Source organism: Hyperolius riggenbachi, chromosome 1, assembly GCF_040937935.1.
Source record: "Hyperolius riggenbachi isolate aHypRig1 chromosome 1, aHypRig1.pri, whole genome shotgun sequence".
Lineage (NCBI taxonomy): Eukaryota > Metazoa > Chordata > Amphibia > Anura > Hyperoliidae > Hyperolius > Hyperolius riggenbachi.
This window is the reverse complement of record NC_090646.1, coordinates 183,008,633-183,019,287: the sequence shown is the minus strand read 5'-3', so window position 1 is coordinate 183,019,287 and position 10,655 is coordinate 183,008,633. Positions and strand designations below refer to the sequence as shown.

The following is a 10,655-nucleotide window of genomic DNA, read 5'->3' as shown; positions in this document are numbered from 1 at the left end:
CTATAGACAGCTAAGGAGCCCGTCGCCAGATTCATATATCATGATATGGGCTAGGTGAAAGTTACATTGATTGCAGAAGAACATCCAACTACTATGAAAATGGTGATTAAATGGTCAGGGTGGTAGAGGGTACAGGAGTGTGTTATGTAGCTGACGAGTAAGAGATGGATGTAATAGTTTTTGGACTTCTGATGTGAAGCTACTGCATATTCAGTTGAGAATAACTCTTATGTCCATGTACTTAAAGAGGAACTTTAACCAAGGATAGAACTTCAAAGGTAAATGTTTACCTTTTCTCGAACAGGCCATCGGGGGGGGGGGGGGGGGGGGGTCTGTATGGATAATATTGTGATGAACCCACCCCCAGTGCGATATCATGACCATGGTTCTGACAGTTTGCTGAACCTCGTTGCATTGAGGGAAATAACGTCAACTGTCAAGAAAGCAGTATCTCCCTCTCTGCATAGAACTCGTAGTAATGCACATTCTGTACAGATCACCTGGTAGAACTCAGAATCCTGACAGAAGATGTCACCACCAGTGATGAATTTCAGAATGTAAATCAGGGCGAGGAATGATTTTACAGTGGTCAAACACTGACTAAATAATCTATACATGAATTTTGTAAAAAATAATCAATTTTATTGATTATGTTATTTTCGCTACAGTTCCTCTTTAAGTATTAAGGTTATCTATTTGGTGATCTCCATTAGCAGAAAGTGCAGTGGTATGTAGGATTCTCTAAGATTCTCCCGTGGGTATGAATTATTTAGCACACTTTGTCTAAATGACTTTCATTTGACAACTAACTTCACATTTGGGCTATGCATCCTAAGCTTCAGGTTAGCTGAGTCAATCTGCACATCTCCACCTATGGCAGTACACTACATAAGCAGTATTTATTTCACATACATTCACAGAGGATGAGACGCTTGACCTTACTTGTACCATAAAATGTTTGTGGCACTAAAATTTCCTCACCTCAAATAATAATAATACAGATTCATTCTTGCCTGGCATGAAATATCATCAAGTTTATTAATCCCACTGCCCCTTTCCTGCTCTGTCAAAAAACAATATAATCCATTGTTATTTGTGCTAAGAAATCCTTGAAGAAGTTACAATTTCTTGCACAGAAAATTCATTTCTCTTCCTGGAAATAATAAAAACCTAGTTAGCATTTTCACAGACAAGTATTTCTGGGGTTGTTCGTTACGAAAAAAAAATAGATCAATATTTATTTCCTGTGCCTGTCCTTTCTCATGTGCCTGTAAATGGGATTCCGCAGGGTGGCATCGAGCCCCAGGGTGCCCTGACCTCACAGGAAAACAAAAATATAATCTACATTACACTGCCAATGTGTCACACTCACCATGGCGTCCCGCCTCGATGTTCTCGTGCGTGTTCTTTAGTACGCACGTGCGGGTCTTGCTGGGTCTTCTTTGTTCACTTCCTGCTCTGTGTTTGGCATTGCGCGGTATGCACACGCACGCAGGGTGTTGTGCGCGCGTAAGTATTGCGCGCGCTCTGCGCATGCGCTAATTTTGGCGCCAATGTCCAGTATAAAAGCAGCACTGCCCTTGACTGCAGTGCTGCTCGTTTTAACAGCTTGGCGACCCGTGTCTGGTGAACCGTTGTTCCTGCTGTTACTCTTCTGATTTATTTCCCGTTGTGACCTTTGCCCGTGACCCTGACTTCCGCTGATCTCCGCCTGCCCTGACCCTTGGCTCTGTTTCTGGACTACTGCTGTTTGCCACCTGCCCCGACCGCTGGCTTGTGACCCTGACCTCCGTAGAACGCCGCCTGCCCTGGACCTTTGGCTACCATCTGACCACGTCTGTTCCACAATTAGCGTCACTGTTCTCCTGACCACTCGCTGAGGTAATTCTAGTAGTGACCTGGTGGGCACTAGGCAGCGAAGCTCTACATCCCCCTCAAGGGGTGTAGTTCCTGCACTCCCCTCAAGGGAGTGGGGGTGAAGACCCGTGGTCACTTAGATCCCACTACTGGGTAACACCTCTTCCTTCCTGCAGAAGGTCAGCAGGGACTGAAGACCTAACACAATGAATGGAATGCCACTTCATTATGAAAATGCAAATTTATTCCAAATTATCTTCCAGTCCATTGCACATTGCAAGAGAAATAGTATCTGCTGAGGAGATGCATAACTCTATAGTAATAACACAAATACAGTATTATTATTTTGTATTTATATAGTGCTAAAATGCACTGTACACAACAAATAGTGGGGAACATAGATACGCAAGGCATTCAAAACTCTGTCCAAACAGGACATCCAGCAATACAAATACATAGATTGTTGATGTGTGGTTTGAAACATCATCAATACTAGTGCATGCTCATATGGTAAATTACACAAGAATAAAAAACCCAAGAGGAGGTCCCTGCCCGTGTGAGTTGACAAGAGAGAGGACATGAGTTAATGTACGTGGAGTGTGGTTATACCTGGAAAATTGATTATTACTTCAAACATACACGACACTTTTGACTATCTGTCTTCAAGCCTGAGACTTTTGGTAAGATTTTGTTTTCCTACTGCTTTTCCCCCCGTTTACTTAAGAGTGTAAATCTAATCACACAAAAGGGCCCAAACAGCTTTCAGGGATGCCAAGCTGAAATCAAAAAGCCTATTATAAAATGTAATTATTTTCATTAGACCCTGCAATTATTCTCTGAAAAGCTGCTGTTCGTGATTTCTGTGTTATGGTCTCTGGCCCTCACGACTACTTCCATGGCTTCTGAATGAGCAGATCAGCAGAATATATTATAGCCTTTTATATTAACTAGCTTGTGTGTGATTTTAGAGTACTTAAAGTGACTCTGTGGAGAGGGCTTCCATACTTTTTTTTTCCTTTGAACAATGCCAATTCCCTGTCTGTCTTGCTGATCTTTTGGTTTCACTTGTGTTTGAATCACACCTTTATAAGTATGAAGCCGATGTGGTCAAAATGAAAGCTTGCCATACACTATACAATCTTTATCTAGCCTTACCAAATGTATTCTGCATAACAGCATAAGCAATTGCATTGCATAGTGTATGTCCAGCTTTAGACAGAGAAAGTAATATGCGCACTTGTTTATGATGTGCAGGGGTGGAAAAGAAGATGAGGAACTCATCTTGGAAGTTGGCTGAACACTTTAAAGAAGAACTTTACCAAAATGTAGTAGTAGGGAAAAAATAAATCAATACATTGCAAAGAGAGGAGTTAAAACATAAAAAATTGGTCAAGAAATGATTGAATCACAATGTGTAATTCCATCATGTTGTTTGTCCACTCTGAGCCTGCTGATTATCATCTTTACTACTGGCAGACATGAAAAAAAACAGACAGCACTAGCTGCTATTACCTTTTAACACACCCACTAACAATGTGATAGGCTAAACATTTTTTTATATATATGTATATGCAGGGAGAGAATGCTTGCTTGGCAGTTGGAAAAAGCAACAAGGTTCACAGACAGAAATCTGTCACACTGGGGGAGGGGTTTCCCCACAATATCAGGCATACAGGCATCCCTGGGAATCTATTCAAGAAAAGGTAAAGAGAATTTGTAAGATGAAGTTTAATCCTGACCTTTGTTAAAGTTCCTCTTAAAAGGGATCTAAGCAGCTCCTGGCTTCAAATAGCTGAAAGGGCTGCCATGTTTGAGACGTTCAACCCCCTGCTACTTTTCCACTGCGATTATCCAGGCTAGGTGTGAAATTCTTCAAGTGTGACTAATGTTTGCTGTTTGAAATACAGTGGAGAAGACTCAGGGTTTGTTTGTAGTCAATTAAGTCTAATGAGGTGATTTCTTATCTGCTTTCCATTATCTGTTTCTCTCAGCAGGTCCTTTCATGGATGGAAGAGGTGCCTATTTTAACCCTTAAATGTAAAAAGATGAGGTAAAATGAAAGGGTTTTTTTTATAATAAACCACATTTTTAGAATGCATTTTTAATTTGCTATCGAGCTGCCCTGGGAGTTAAAAATTATGCTTGGTTCACTTTAAGTCTGGGTTTACACTGACAACTGATAACAACTAATACGTTCTGGGCCCACAGCACAACACACAAAATGCATGCAGCAGTGTGTTATCATGACACACTGTGCTATAGTCCACTGATCTAAAGTAACCCATTAGAAGGCACTAGATCCATTATTACAAAGGTTGCGGGCCAGTTGTGCATTATGTTTTGATGCTTACCACCGCAATCACTGTAAACAGGCCCCTAAAATGACTAAATATAAAGTTAAAGATTTTCAAATAAACTAAGGCTGCAGATAACTTACTCTTAGTATGAAAATATTTCTAAAATATAAAAAACAAGACTTCAGTGTAATATGAGTGGTGGCAGTTATCTTATGCCTGCTGCACACCATGCAATTTCCCATCAGATAGATGGGTTAAATCAATTATTTCTGAGAGGTCCGATCTGATTTTAAATCGTTTTTCTGATCAATCAGAAATTAGATCGGACCTGTTGGTAAATAATTGATTCGACCTGTCTATCTGACAGGATTGGAAATTGCTTGGTGTGTACCAGGCATTAGTCAAGAACCTAGCAGCAGCTTTGGAAGAGGCAAAAACTATTTGAACTACAGTGTGTGTAATAAGCAGGGAGAAGGGCAATGTCTGACACAGCTAAACATATACTAAGAGAAGTATGCTGAGTGTTTTTTAATATTTCTCTTGTCAAAAATCAATCAGGAACTATGATTTGTTTTACCTTGCACTATGTAATGCTAATCAGATTACAGTACAGTACACAGTGATGGGGGTATCGGTAGTGTGCCACTAGTTCCACACCCACTTTGAGACTGTGACCGCTCTGAGACGGTGGCAAGTAGATAATATATTGAGGATGTCCATTAGGTATAAATCATTTTTTCCAGTTCATGGCAGCCAGTTTATAGGCATAAAAAAATAACCAGTGAACAAAAATCCTGTAGAATTAGTCTGATAAAGAAAAAACGCGTAATTCCCAAAGGCCAAAATCTAAATTTAAAATGTTCTACCTGTAGAGCAACCCCACAGTAGGTATAAAAATACTGTTCTATAGCTACAATGAAAGAATGTTATACAGTTAGTGTTTGCAGTGTAGCGTATATGAGGTAGCTAAAAGAGTCATTAGATCTTCTGGCAAAAAAGCAAGGAAAGATGTAATATATGTCCATGCATTTGCCTTCCAGCAGTCTTTAGTCAGTGATGGACATTAGAGTCTGCTATTATTTACCACATACTTTAGATTTAGATTTCAACTCACCACCACTGCGCGCATCCGCCGCCTTTTTGCTGCTTCTACCGATCTCGCCGCTGTCTCCCCGTCATCTCCCTTTGTAGATCACTTGCCATGCCAGTCTCTATGACTGCAGAGCCCTGTGAGGAGGTCAGGAGCCGATTTCATTAGCTCCTTGCCATGTCTGTCAATGTAAGCTACTCCCATTGGGTTACATTGATAGACACGGTCAGGAGCCAATGAAAGCAGCTCCTGACCGGCTCACAGGAACTCTGCCATTATAGAGATGGCAGAGTGGGTGGCCCAGGTTCCCGACATGCGGCGGTAATGGCAGTTGTGGCGATGCGTTGGAATTCTGCATTTTCTTTTCTTAAAGAGATGCCCACACTATATTTGTCAGCACTATAGAAACACATAACAACTATAATAATACATTTTTAAACAAATATTTATAGTGCGTACATTTGAATAGGGCACCTGATATAGATAAAAATGCCAAATTCGTCTACAAAGGGCGCCTGGTGTAGCTGAAATGTCAAATTCGTCTACAAATGGCGGCTGGTGTAGACAATTGCCAAAATCAGCTACAAAAGGTGCCTGGCATAGCCAGAAGCTAGTTTTAGTTTATAAAAAATGATGCTGTTATAGGCAAAATGTGTTGTGCTATAAAAGGGCGCTGGATATAGCCTAGAAAAGTGATATAGCCGAGAAGTAATTACTATAACCTAACTTCTCCCTACTCTCCCACAGAACCCTCCCCTAGTGGTGCCTAACCCTAAGACCCCCCTGGTGGTTACTATGAGCTAACTTCTCTTTACTCTAACACAGAACCCTCCCCTGGTGGTGCCTAACTCTAAGACCCCCCTAGTGGTGCCTAACCCTATCCCCCCTTGGTGGTGCCTAACCCTTTCCCCCCTTGGTGGTGCCTAACCCTAAGACCTCCCCTGGTGGTGCCTAACCCTAAGACCCCCCTGGTGGTGCCTAACCCTAACCCCCCCCCCTTGGTGGTGCCTAACCCTAAGACCCCCTGGTGGTGCCTAACCCTAAGATCTTCATGATGATTACTATGACCTAACTTCTCCCTACTCTCACACAAAACCCTCCCCTGGTGGTGCCTAACCCTAAGACTCCCCCCAGTTGTGCCTAACAGTAAGATCTCCCTTGCTTGTGATGCCTAATCCTAACCACCCCTGGTGGTGCCTAACCCCAAATCAAAAATCTCGACTGTAAAAGGGCACCTTTTTGTAGCCAAATCAAAAACCTTTGTAGCCAAACCTTGTAGCCGAAATAAAAAATTTTGGCTATAAAAGTGTGCCCTTTTGTAGCCCAATCAAAAACCTTGTAGCCAAACCTTGTAGTTGAATCAAAAATCTCGGTTATAAATGGGTGCCTTTTGTAGGCGAATGAAAAACCTTGTAGCCGAATCAAAAATCTCCACTACAAAGGAGCACCCTTTTGTAGCCAAACTGAAAACTGGGTAGAAATGAAAACTCGGGTGCCCTTTTCACCAGCTTGTAGCCGAGATTTGCAGAAGTAACATTGAAGTCTATGGAGGCGCCCTTTTAATACAGATGGCTCAGGCTTCATTTTTAACTGATTCCATTTATAGTATAGATGGAATTTAGAAGATGTTTTAGTTGGGCATTAACGTCCTGCAAAGGTATTTAAAAATGTACTGTCCAATATTAGGTCTTAGCTGTAAATATTTTACATTTTTTTAAAAGTCTTTTACTAGTTAGTTTGATGTCTACTTCCCTAGATAGCAGATTTATTAAAATGTTTCAATCACAACCTCAGTGGAATGGGTGTTTCCATGTTTTGCTGATAGCTGTAAAGACAACAGAATAGTCAGGTTGTGACTTGAATAAGTTGATTGTCATTTTGTACACATTTGGCCTCAATTCACTAAGCTTTATCAAACACTTTATCAAACGTTTGAGAATTTACCCCATGGGTAAAATATAATTTTGAACTCACTAAGGTGTTATATATTTTTCGAATGTTTTATCGATAAAACGTTCAATAAATCTATAACATCTTACTGAATTAAAAATTAGATTATACCCATGAGGTAAATTATCAAACGTTTGATAAAGTGTTTGGTAAAGCTTAGTGAATTGAGGCCATTAGGTCGAATTAACTAATGTATCTCTTGTCTGAAGAACAGTGAACAGCTGCAGCCTACTCACTCTGTTGTCAGTATGACAGTAGAGTTCTGTGAGCCAGTCAGGAGCTCATATCATAAGCTCCTTGCCTACGATGAGCCAATCACAGTGATCACAGGATCAAGAGCCAATGAAATTGGCTCCTACTGGCTCAAGGAGCTCTGCTGTCATGCCGACAGCAGAGTGAGTAGGCTGCAGCTACGGGAGTGCAGCGCGACGGGTGTTATCAGCGGGAGCATGCGGCATGGTAATTGAAATCTATGCCCTGGCAGGGATAATAGGCCCCAAGCATGGCGTAGATTTTAATTACCACTTTCCGGAACTTGTTAGTATAGAAATTCTCTAAAAACACATTATAAAATCAAATGATCATATAATACAGCACACCCTTACACCACCCACTTTGTTATACAGACATAAGAAATACTCTATTTTCACTTCAGAAAGTACAAATCTTTCACCTTTTGCTAAAGATTTCTGTGGAGAGGAAGAAAACTGAGTTTTATTTTGCATGTCTGAAAACTAGAGTGGAGGTATAAGGGTGTGTTTTATTATATTATCATTTGATTTTATAATGTGTTTTAGAGAATTTCTACAATAAATAGAAATATTGTGGTAACCTTAAAGTGGTCTGAAAGTCTGCATTGCTACTTAGCTCTAAAAGATTCCTTACAGCTTGAAAGCTACTATCCCAGAAAAAAATTCTAGCAGAACATCACTGAAATGGTTAAAAAAAGCACTTTGTCCTGCTATTGAGCTTCAAGTCTACATCCAAACTGCAGATAACAGTATATAAACACAAATATATCAACACTGGAATGTAAACAAATGCTCTCTGAGAAACTGTCTCTGCTTCGGGCGCACAAAGTGTTCAGAATAGCTCATTAGAAGATTTTAATATATAATATAAAAGCAGTTATAAAAGAAAAAGAATAAAATGCAATGCCAGCTTTCAGGGCAAGAAAAACTACACTTTGGAAACTTGTAATTTGTAAACAGACAACATTACGTGTGCACAAAAGCAAATATGATAACTGCATGAGTAATAAAAAGTAGGAAAACACATTTTTATTTAATGTTATGTCAGAGTTACAGATCACTTTAATTGAGATTTTCTTTTTTTTATTATTCATTCAAATATACTCTGTGACACAGAGGTGTTTATCAATACAGGTTCAAAGAAAACTAAAGCAAAAGTGGAGCAGTTACCTAGCAAACTCAATAAGATTGGTTTCTAAACTCACTTGAATCTCCCTTTTTATTTTGCTAAATCTATGTTTTATACACAACTTTTACCCATAATTCATTTAAAATAAGTTTTTACTAAATATATATAAAAACTTGGCTAAAACAACTCTTTCCTTTTAAACAACTCAAATTCATTCAGAAGACAGAAAGTCAGTGAACTTGGAAAAGTATAACCCCAAACAGACTTTCATTATCCTCTGGAAAACAGCCTATTCATAAGACTAATGTTTTCATTAGAGCTAATGTTATTAAGAGCTTTTCTCAATAAGCTTCGAACATCTAAGTACTTAGTTAGGAATCAGTACATGAACCATTTATCCAAACTCAACATGTTCATCTAAATTTTGCCTTTTATTTGAAAATTTTAACCTAAGTACAAAAAAATTTCACAGGGTTTCTATATTTATTGAACTTACATAGTAAAAGCGTAATTTATCAGACATTTTGGCAGTTAAAGAAAATCATTATTGGAACTGGGAAGCTTACGCTCTTCTGAAGCCGTCTATGCCAGATGAATCATCTCTGGTTATTGCTATCATCAATAGGATTTGCAGCAATATATATAGAGCAATTCATAAATTGCAGAGGGAACATTTCCAAATCTGAGGTTATCCTTCTACAATAGATAAAGAAATCACTGAAGCTGCACATTGAGGCTCTAACACCGAAACTAAAACTAAGGAGAAAAAGCTTTCAAATGGGTTTTGTTGTGGGTATTTATCCGGCAACCGCAACATTTACAGAAATAATTAGAAAAAGCTAATTATCTTATTTAGATAAATCGTGAAACTGAACCTCCAAACATTGCTTCTCGCTGAAATTCTGCTTTGCATAAATTTAGCATTAGAGCTGAATTAAAATCTGTCATTTTAATCCTACAAGTAAAACTTCAGATGCTTATAGAACTGCTAATTGCGAATATGTTTGGTACTTGTTGTCAATAAATTTAGCAAGTGAAATAAAGTATGAGCACGTGATTGTGTTTCTAAGTGCCAGACTTAGCAGGACGAGTTTCTCCTGAAAAAGATATAAAAACTAATCCAAAAAAGAAAGAAATAAAAAGCCAAATATGAAAATGTGAACAAGATCCTTTTTAGGAAAATAAAAGAAGCCTTTATTCTTTATTTAATAAATGTAATTCCAAAGGTGGCCACACACAATCCTTTTTTTTTCAATTCGAGAATTATGATCAAGTTTTACAATTGATGTAACTTTTGAAAAATCTGACTAATGTATCACACATTCGTGTTCCATTTTTCCCAAGTTATGAAAACAATTAATAAAAACTCCAAATAAACTGCTTGGGTCGATTCATTAGGAAATTTACAATCTCTCTTATACCATTCAATTTTCTGAAATATAGAATTGATTCGAATTTTATACCATAACTAATCAAAACATTTTGGAACAAAATAGAAATTGGATACATTTCTTGATCGGAAAAAAAAATTAAGCATTTTTCTATACTGCTGATTTATCGAAAAATTGGTAAAATATTGCCCATCACAGGAGAAAAACTGTCAGCTAGAGGTTCCCATGCATTACTTGATTTTAGGCATTGATGTCCGCCCGATTGGATCATAAGGACCAAATCTGCCAGAGATCAATTACGCAACATGGATGCCAGATTGATTGTTTCAATAGATTTCTAAAATCATTCAACAGGATGGATTGTGCAATTTGGTAAATCTCAGTCACATGGTCTCAATCAGGTGTACTGTAGTAACAGCGTTTGATTTCCTGACACCAATGAACTTCTGGCCGGTCTCTCCCAAGTGTATGTGTATTCCTGGGCCCATAGTTAGTGTTGACTGCTCACCTGTCACACTGGTGCAACTCCTTGCCTTCTCCTATGCCTGGTGTCTTTCTCCATTACCACTAAATGTGGAAATGCCAAGTGGGACTGGCGTCCTGGGTGGCAATTACGGTAAAAAAGACACCAGATACAGAAGGAGGAGTGCCAGCGGGACAGGTGAGCCTTCAAAACTCACAATGAGCCTA

The 10,655-nt window shown here is 39.0% G+C and overlaps 1 pseudogene; it reads left to right on the top strand.

Annotated features, from left to right (window-relative positions):
* Positions 1–7,829: 7,829 nt before the first annotated feature.
* LOC137532777 (U5 spliceosomal RNA) lies at positions 7,830–7,936 on the top strand (annotated as a pseudogene).
* Positions 7,937–10,655: the final 2,719 nt, after the last annotated feature.